This window comes from Corapipo altera, unplaced genomic scaffold (genome assembly GCF_003945725.1).
Source record: "Corapipo altera isolate COAL_440 unplaced genomic scaffold, ASM394572v1 0, whole genome shotgun sequence".
Classification (NCBI taxonomy): Eukaryota; Metazoa; Chordata; class Aves; order Passeriformes; family Pipridae; genus Corapipo; species Corapipo altera.
Window position 1 is genome coordinate 64,175,977 of NW_020884872.1, and position 10,612 is coordinate 64,186,588.

General features: G+C 37.4%; 1 long non-coding RNA gene across 1 annotated transcript; it reads right to left on the reverse strand.

Annotated features, from left to right (window-relative positions):
• Positions 1-1,062: 1,062 nt before the first annotated feature.
• Positions 1,063-9,753, reverse strand: LOC113947767. Its single transcript, XR_003527849.1, has 3 exons — positions 9,613-9,753; positions 2,831-3,050; positions 1,063-1,128 (listed from the first exon to the last, which is right to left on the reverse strand). It is a non-coding gene; the product is annotated as an uncharacterized LOC113947767 (long non-coding RNA).
• Positions 9,754-10,612: the final 859 nt, after the last annotated feature.

Below are 10,612 nucleotides of genomic sequence, written 5' to 3' on the forward strand. Positions count from 1 at the left end.
TTCCCTGTCTTCTCTGTTCAGACTGACATTTTATCTACTAACTAAATATTTGGTTTTAATACTTGCAAGATCACTTCTACATTTTGCTGACTTTTTCCACACCTTAAAAAACCAAAAATCTTTAATGATTTTCACTTTTCATCCTGTTCTTTTAGTAACTGCATAATGAAAATTCTTTACTTGAATGCGGTAGATTAGAAATAATTTTCTGCCTTTAAACATATTTTCAAAAATATTTTATCATACTTAAAAAATACATTAACCAGCAGATAATCAATGCTGCTCCTATTCTACTTATTAATTCAGAACTGATAGGTCCAATCAGCTAATATTGTAGAAATATAAACCACTCATTCAGATTTCTCAGTTTTATTTCAGGACAGATTATGCATTTACAAACATAAAATAACATGCAGAAAAAAATTATTATCCTTGGATAGATTGACTGGATAGAAAAATATCAAGGACTCTGTTCTTAGCGTAGTCTAATTTTAGGTAATACTGCAAGGAGCAGGGAGCTGGACTTGGTGAACCCTATGGGTCCCTTACAACTTTTTCTTTGAATCTGCAATTATATAATAACAAAAAGACAATGGTTTACTGTCTCATCATGCGATTACATCACATTTAATACCTTTAGGAATTAAAATAAGTTGTTTGTTGCATGTGAACAGCAGATTACTCCTCATGTAGGACATTATAGATGCTGGTTTACTCTTTATATGTAAGAATATAATTTTCCCCTTTTTTCCTAAGGCAAACACTACCAATTAAATATCTAGACATCACTCTGACAACAAAAAAAAAAGAAAAAAAAAAGAAGGAGAGGAAGAGGGTAAGGACGAGGAGAGGTTGGGGGAGTTTCGGGGAGATTCGGGGAGGTTCGGAGAGTTTCGGAGAGAAGAGGAGAGGTTCGGAGAGATAAAAGGTAGGAAGGAAGGAAGGAAGGAAGGAAAAGAAAAGTCTGAGTTTGTAGTAGAGCTGTTCTTAATTCACCAGCTCAAGCAACTGAACTTTGTAAATAAGCTCTGAAGAAAAAAGAGAAAGAGATTCTAGATTTACCTCTTTTGTTCTCTTCTTTTTTGTATTCTGTTTACTTCTCAGTGATTTCTTGGGATTCTTTTCATACTATAGAATTACAGAACATGAATGCAAATGTAGATATTCAAAGATATTAATACATAATTCATACAAAAAAGAACTGGACTTTCAGTTCAGTTCAGTTCATCTCAGTATAGAAATGGTAAAATATGAATATTGCAAAGTAAAGCAATGACAAGCTAATAAGTGTCAGTATTACAAATTTCTTTGCGATCTTAATCTTGATGCACTACATTTCGGTCTTTAATTCTATAGCGTCCAAATACATCACAAATATTCATGAAATTATTTTCATGTGGTGAAGGGATTTCATTAGCCAGAGTTCTCAGGTAGGAAATTAATACTTTTATATATTCATGTGCAAAAAATGCATAAGGATGGGAAGAAACCTCTCTTCATTGAAGTCTAGTTTTTTTCATATTTGACCATATTTTGTTCTAGTTGTTGACAAACAACTAGGCTGGAGTGGTGTATGTTCATTTCATTACAGCATAATCAAATCTGAGTAATCATTACATATTCAATGTGTCTCTTATTTTGGCCACTATTGAATAACCCAGAGGAAGTTAAAAAAAAAAAAAAAGGCAAATCATTGGTCACTTGCATGGACAAGTAGTCCAATCAACCTGTTTGCCAACACAAGAAGCAAAAAATGGAGAACATTTACATAGAATTCAGTTACCGCATATACTTACGTAAAAAATACTTGGTGCTTATTAAGTGTTTTTCTTTTCACCTCTACTGAAATTATCCCTTAGAAGTGCATAATTAGAGGATGTAAATAAGAATTTCCAATATGCTGATTTTATTTTTTCTCTAATATTTATCGACCAAAAGACAAACTGAAACTGTCCAGGTTATGATGATATGGTGCAACATAGCATGACAACCTCTTGTTCTCACACTGATCATTACTTTTTTGTCCTATAAAATACCTAGGAAGGAGATCTTTTCCTTTAATCTTCCCCCATATGATCCAATGTTCCCCTGCTTAGAACTTCTCCTTGGGATATGATGACTTGGTTCAAATTCCTCATTTAAACCAAATCAAACCGAAATTCTGAACACATGACTCCATTTTACCGAGGTGACTGGCACAGATTTCTTTGTTTATGTGGGACTGTATGTATTTCTGTACATGCATATGTGTGATGTAAAAATTGATAATCATTTTTGCAGAAAGGGAGAGGGAGACAGAGGAATGAAGAGATATAACTTGCATTAATTGCTCCAAGAAAGTAAAACTAAAAATATTAACACAGATCCTCGTACTTTTCTTATTTAGATGAAATGCATAAGTACCTCTTCCTATTCTGTTCTTTTTGCCAAACCATCCCTTCAAAATATCTTTGCTGCTCATTTTAGATTGCTTCATACCGGATCTGTTGAACCCCATTCTGAGATACGTACCTCTTTCCATGTCCTGTTAAGCATGCCTAAAGTATTGATTCCTCTAACACTTCTGTAAAGGTAAAGTTATTTTGTAGTGTAGAGTTTATGAGAGAGAGCAATTATTTGGGACAAAGAAACACCTTAAGAATGCAGATTTCTTTTTTTTTTTGACATGGTAGCTTTCCTCTATCATTTTGTATACTGCTTTGAAATTGTTTAGATGCTAAGCATAGACTTGTTATAGATTTACATTATATAAGATCATTTTTCTTCTTTTCTGACCTTCTTTGAAAAGTTGTCCCTCGCAGTATATTTGTCAGTGTCTTTTCTGACTTACTTGTCTGGCAATCTGTCCCTTGGTATTCTTATAACATCTGTCATGAGTGTCTATCTGCACCATTTTCCAAGCCCTTCATTTGTTGCCTTGTCTGTTCACAGTAATTGCCACATTCATCATAGGTACTTCTTTTGAAGCAGAAACAATTTCATTCCCTGATGTTGCATTTAATGTCTTTGTAGTTCTTTGTATTTTATTCCTTTTCTGTATTGTGAGATCTCTGCACTCAGCAAACAAATATACAAGTAGTGCAAAAATCAAATTTTATCACTTCCTTCACATGCTGAGATACTCATCGTTACATAAGTAAAGAATTCACATCTCTATCACAATTTGCAGATATACAAGAGGTGCTGTCTTGCACCTGCTTCAAAATAATGTGAACTAGAAATTGAAGCTGCAATTAACTGCAATGATGCAGTGAAAAGTATAGGTTGGTACTGCACAGAAGTATAACAGAAGGAGTAAAAGGTACATTCACTCAAAAGTACAAATCGTGATATTTCAGTTCTCTTTCATCCTGAGTCTTATGGATGCCAGTGTCCCTGTCTGTAAGAGAACAATGGGGAATATGGGATAATGTGCTGGAATCCTATAATTTTTAAAGAACATTTACCAAATACTCAATGAGAAAACCAACCTTTGACAATATTTCTTACATGAGAAAATATAATTTTGTTAAGTATGTGACTATGGTTTACAGCATCCTCTCAGACACATCTGTCACACTGTTTTGTCTAGATATCTTATTTCCTCTTTTAGTAACAGATTGAAGAATCATACAATAAATAAATTAAACAGTGAACTTACTCCAGTGTGATTCCATCACAGCTTTCCTAGTAGATCTGACATTGACAATTATGAAGGTAGATGAAATTAGTAAGCACAGAAGGGGCTTGGGAATGTATTACCTTTTAAAAGTCGACTAATTCCTTACTCTTAGCGTCACATCATATTAGACTATGATTATGTGTTGGCATGACATCAATATGTAATGGGATAGCATTATTTTGGATGACTCTATTGTACGAATGGCCACATAACACTTAAGTAACATTGTCATTTTTTAAATTTCCAATTCTTGGGAATTTTGACCCTATTTTTGAAAACTTTTGGTGCATTCTCATTTGATTTCTTTTTTCTGTTTCATGTTGAATTTCTATGGACTGCAAAAATAAGAATAAAATATAGAGATTAAACTGTAGTTTAGTTTTTTAATTGCATTAGTATTTTAATTTTGTTCTTAAATATATAACTCATGGCATTTATTTTTACCCAGTTTTTAATGAATAATGATCTTTTCAATACTAATAGTCTTACCAAGGCTCAAAATGCTAGTCTGAACTAGAGCTCACCAAGGTGTTCAAAGGCTTTCCAGTCTAACTCAAATGTAACACCAAGAGACTTTCTTCACTGAAAGATACACTTTACGTGAACTTCATAATTCTTACCTTAGGATCACAGTCTGTATTTTTGGTATGAATATTTTTTTTTTTATCCCACATAAAAAATTGTTTAGCTCTCTAGTAAATATATTTTTATTCCCATTAGTGCATGCAAGTTCACTTACACATTATACACATTTATTTTCCTTATAGAAAACTAAACTACAACCAGAAACTGGATCAGTGAGTGAATTATTCAGACAGTAACTCATTCAAATATTGCAACTAAGAGTTGGAGACGGAAAGATGTTCAGTGCAGACCAGAATATGTTTTCTGTTTTCTTCTCAGTGTTTGTTATTTCTAACCAGTCCCCAAAGTGCAGCTATTATTTCACTAATAATTCCATAATAATATTCCAGGACTTGTTTAGTTTGTCAGCATTCTTCACCGTTAAACCTCTTAGACTAAAACATATACATTTCACCTGTGTAATTACCTAATTTCATTCTGCTGTAATGCCCATGTGTTTGTAGTGTGTGGTAAAAAAATTGATAGTTCTGGACACAGAAAATCCCAGTTTTTAAACAGAAATTTCTACAAACAAACCATATTGCCTCACTATAAAAGCCTCATATAAAGCTTAGCTGCAGAGATACCTTTTCAAGTCACTGTATAATTCAACGGGTGGTGTACCACTCTATTTGCTTACTCTTTCAATAATAAAGTAATACCACATGCAGCACTAACTCTTTGAGTTATGGACATTTGCCTGAGACCACCAATTCATTTTACAAAGTCTGCTGAACAGCAATCAGATAATAATGACTTTTTGGTAAGTAGTTAATGATGCAGGGGTTTAGAGGGCCCATACCTGATTAAGTGTGCAGGGTAGATGGTGTGCAGTTAATGTAACGTAAAGTAATGATAGAGTAAGTAGAATAAGAATAAATAGCTTAGTTGCCACATTGTAGGTTGAATGGGAAATTCAACTGGCATGTAGAGGCCTAAGAGTTCATTGCAGATGACCTACAATGTGAACCTCTGAGTATTTATTTTCTGTACTCAGCAAAGTTATGATTCTACTTTTATATTCATTTTTCTCTTTTTAAAATGGAATACTTGTTCTCCAGTCCAGTTCACAAGATTATCTCATTCTTAAAATGTATATATCTATAATTCAGGGTTGTTTATTTTTTTCATGACATTACCCAGGCTTCTGGGTAACTTCTAGGTTAAACATGACCATTATTTCTACTCTACCACTTTAGGCAGAAATCTGAAAGGAAAGTTCATGGGGCAGTCTTGCTGGGTAAATGATTCTCCTTTAAGATTAACCACTCTTCTGTCTGTTACAAACTATAATGTAAAAAAGTGCAGAGACAATACATTCAAAACTGATTTTAAAAGGACACATACCTTTTACTAAAAGGAAAAAAACCCACAACCTTAAGAAGTATATAAAGACAAAAGAAGCTTCTTTATTAAACAAAATGAAACAAAGCATTTAATTTCAGTAACTGAGAAAGCAATGAGAAGAAAACACTAACTATTCTCAGAAGAGTTCAGACACTCAACATAAATTAAACCTTCCTAACTCTTAAAGGGTTTACTGAGCTCTACTAAGAATTGTTTTAACCTTTCTCTTTCTGATTGCTTTGCTCTTTTGTGTAGTTAAACAATATTTCACCGAAAGGCAGATTTCCTTTCCTTATTCAGAGGGAGTTCCCATGATCTTTCAATGAGAACTGTCCGTTAAGATTGCTTTTGTTTATTTCACAGAATGTGCTGAATTGGAAGGGACTCACAAAGATCATCAAGCCCAACTCTTAAATACATCGCCCGTATGGGGATCAGACTCGTGACCTCAGTGTTATTAGCACCATGTTCTAAGCAACTGAGCTAATCTCAGGATCTTTGAAGAAGCTCTAATGTGTCAGTACCTCCTTCAACTGATCATAGATTCCAAAGGCAAGAAGCTCTATAACACTAGTCTTGGGCTCTGATGTGCAGTGAGGTGCGGAACAAGAGATGCTACAATCCCATTCAAAAAAGGAAGGTATTTCAACCTGAGAACAACACAAACATACGGTATTTGAAAGAAATAGTCAAAAGAGATCAGGATCCAGTTAATTTCTGATTGAAAAACAATCTTTAATATTACTTCATATACAGCAACATATATTAATTTGCTCATGCACTTCAAGACTATAAAAATCTTGCCTGCTGATGATTGTAGGAAAGGATTGCATGGTGTTAATCACAACCAGGCTTAGCAGCAAAATACTTGAAATTATTGAATGTATCATCACATCCTTCTCCCACCATGGATCTTTCCCCCTCTATTTTTTAACTATTTAAACTGTTCAATTATTAAAGTATGCCAGAAAATACTAAAATATTGAGTGAAATCCCATTTTGTTTATAGAGAAATTGTTTAAACTGTTTCATTGCTTAAATAATGAATGGGTGATCAGAGGGTGCTGTTTTATGGGGAAGAATTTTATAAACACAGTCTAAGAAATACTTTCTTTAAAGCAGATGTAATATTGTTACTCATTATTTAAAAAAAATAAAACAAACCTACATGTAAATTATGTATAAAAATATAAATGCAAGAACAGGTTTCTACATCTTCACATTGAACAAATAGAGACATGGGGATTGAATTCTTTCACTCTGTATGGGGTCATTTAGCAAATCCATACTTTGCCCTATTAACTAACACAATGGAATAAAATTTAAATTATACATTCTCCTGAGACTATCAAAGAAATTCGACATCCAGAAAGATAAAGAAACACAGCAGCATTTTACCAAGCCTGCAGACAGCTGAACAGATGTCACAGCAACCAGTAGCAGAACCAATCAAGGAGATAGAGACATGAATGTGCCAAGGGAGCAAACCCAGCCCCAGATGCCAGCACTAGAAGAATTCACCTCTTAACATCTGGTTTTACCAAGCATTCCCCATATGTGGGTATATGTATTGGCTTTACGCCTCATACACACAGAAAAAGAAAAACGAGTATAATACATTCAACACTGCCAGGAATAAGCAAAAATCTGCCAAGTTTTTGCTGAAATTCTATCAATCTGACAATTGTTTTTCTATTTGTAAATGCACAATGTGTCCATGTTGCAGCTTTGCATGTGTATGTTTTAGACTGTCAAGGCCCTCCACCATCTTCTTGCCCTCCTTTGGACACTCTCTAACAGCTTATCTCGAAAACTCCATAAAAAAAAAGAGCCTGGCGAAATAAACACCTGAAGAAAAGCACAAAGATCGGTGTAGTGGTGGGGAAAAAAAAGTATTTTTTCCCCTAGGGTTAAAAAAATGGTAACCTCCAAGGGGGTGGTGTCCCTTGGGGTTGATCCAATCAGTGCCCCTGCAAAATTTAAACATTTAAACACCAGACCGGAAAAAAAGGGTGATGTTATAGTTGAAGGAGAAGTGGCCATGTTCTGAGACCACAAAGAGAAAGAGAGGGACCAGGAGCCCCGTTGCGGGCCAAGGCCCCCCCAGCCCCAGCTGGGTGGCTGCAAAACTCGGAAACAGTGTTAAACTGGACCAAGTACTGTAGCTAAGGGTTGGGGGAAGTTTCCTTGCTGTGAGTGGACAGTCAGAGATACTGAAAGCAGTAGTGGAGCAGTAGTGAACAAATTGTGGTAGAAAGCCATGGAGATAAGAAGAAGCAGCAAAGACGGCATGCAACCAAGCACAAAGACACAGAGATGTCTAATGGAGAGAGAGAGGACTAAACTCTACAGAGATGGTTTGGAGTAAGAACTGAATCAAAAAACCCCAAAACACCTTTGAGATCCCTCCAAGGAGGAGGGGGTTGGATTCCTACTTGAGGGTAATCTTGGAATGCAGCAGCACCGGAGAGAGAAGAGCTAAAAAGCTCAGATGTCATGGAAGTTGGACCGGGATGACCAGAAGGAATGTGGGGGAAGTGGCCTTGCTACCCCAACTGCTGCTGCCAGGCTGGCAGCTGAGACAGAACAGAAGAGCTCTGATAGAACACTTAGGGCAAGGACTGAACTGAAAGCTACCCTAAATGTTCTGACTCGAGGGAACTCAACCCTCGAGGAAGGGGCCGTCATGGGGGTCTTACACCCCATGATATGACGTGGTGAGGTGAGGTGAGCTTTTGTCCCGACAATCGCAGTACAGAGGAGAAAAATCTTTGCTTGGAGTCGAAGGGATGAGAGGGGTGAGAGGAGCTACAACTGCTGCATTGAAGAAGAGAGAGACTGCTGCCCTGAACGTGGAAAAGATCTTTCCTTCTTCCCTTCTGAACTTTTATTGGAGGAAGAAGAGATTTGATTCAATGTAAATACTGCTTTATCATAGGAGAGATAGTCAGGATTGTGTATATAATGTATTATAATATTTATTTGTGTAGTGATTGTTATATAATTCCCTTCCCCCCGTATTGAGTCTTGTGTTGTGTCTGGAAAACCCCTCTCACACTGGGGTGAGTTGTGGGAGGGGGGCTTGGACTCGGGAATTGGATTTCTGGGGGTCTCAAAACACTACAAGTGTTTACAGAGCCATCATGCTGTCTACTCTTTTATACGGGTCCAAATCATGGGTCATTTACTACCACCACCTGCATCTCCTGGAACGCTTCCATCAATGCTGTCTCTGCACAACCTTAAACATCCACTGGTCAGATTATGTGACCAATACATCTGTTCTAGAACAAGCAGCAGTCACAAGTATTGATGCCATGTTACTGAGAACACAGCTCAGCTGGGCAGGACACTTCTCAAGGGTGAAGGACCACCACCTCCCTAAGATCTTGCTTTATGGCGAACTTGCCACTGGCTGCCGCAAGAGAGGAGCCCTGAAGAGGAGATACAAGGACTCCTTGAAAAAACATCTCAGCCTTGACCATATTGATCTTCATCACTGGTCTACTCTGACCTCCAACTGGGAGGTCTGGAGACACACTATCTTTAATGTTGCTGCTTCTTTTGAGAATGCACGCGGGATCACTCTCGAGGAGAAAAGACAACGCAGAAAGAATTGTGTCTTGCCGATACCATCCAAGGAGTCTTTCTGCTGTGCCTTTTGCAACTGGACTTATTTGTCTCGCATTGGCCTCTTTAGCCACCAGCACTCTTGTAGCAAAGGTGGGTAGAGTCCTTCCCAAATCTTTGTTCATGAAGCCTAACCATGAAGATGATCTCTCTCTTATATTACAGTGGCCAAAACTGCACACAATATTCCAGGAGAGGCCGCACCAGTGCAGAGCAGAGCAGGACAATCACCTCCCTCGACCAGCTGGTGATGTTTTACCAGGACACAGTTGGCCCTCTTGGCTGTCAGGGCACTGCTGACTCATATTTACCTTGCATTACTGAATACAGTCTCTCTCTTGTTCATTTACCTGAATACTATGAAAGCTGTTCCGTTCTTCACATAGCTCCTTCACCTGATGACACAGGTCTTCAACCACAGAACACCTTCTGCAAAAGAAGTGTTTGTCAGTCCCCTGAGTCCAAAGCTTGATGGATGCAGTTTGCTTCCAGAGTGGGAGGGAAGGTCTATAGTGAATGAGTTGTATCATGACTTTATAGCTAGGACCAAGGTTCCATATTCTGCAGACTTGGGGCCACTTGGAGCTACTTTTATAGAGGTTTTTAGCACTGTTTTTTTTCACTGTGTCTCATCTTAAGCTGGAGAATTGCTCAGAGCCTAATTAAAAGAGTGACTGCCTGTTAACTCTGTGACAGTTGAAGAGTTTAAGAACATTACCACATATGACACTTCCAGGGTTTCAGCTACAGCAGGGCAGGCATCAATTGGTTGAGCTCTAGGACTGTTGCAGTAAGCTACAGCTGGCCCAGGCCAAGGCAAGCCTTACACTACTCATTAGCACAATGTGTAGGTTCTTGGGGTCCTGAGCAGTTAAGTTTGTGCTCTGCAATGTGAAGGATAGCAAGAGGTGGGGGTTTTGGGGGGTATTGGTGACTGGGAGCTTTACTTCAAAGTACAAAGATTTGAACTTAAATGCTGATGCAGAGACATTCTAAGTGGGTTAAGAGTTTGTGTCCTTTGAAAAGTGGTTTTGGCACTTAGAGTTCAGACATCTAAATGCTTAGGTCACTTCTGAAAAATACTAAAACGTACCTTAGAATTCATATTGTAAGCCTCTATTTTCTCACCTGCATGTCAGACTACACCCCCCTGCACAATTTTTAGAATGTCTTCCCAAAGGCACTACTTCTCACAGGCAGACCCAAGATATTTGCAATTCTCAAGCTGCACAGCCTGGCTGAACTGCAAAATGCTTCTGCTGATCTGAGCTTTTGTAATTCTTTAATAGCTTTTATGGCTGTAGGCAGATATCTGCTCTCTAGTGTTTCTGAAGCAGAGGAAGAGAATCC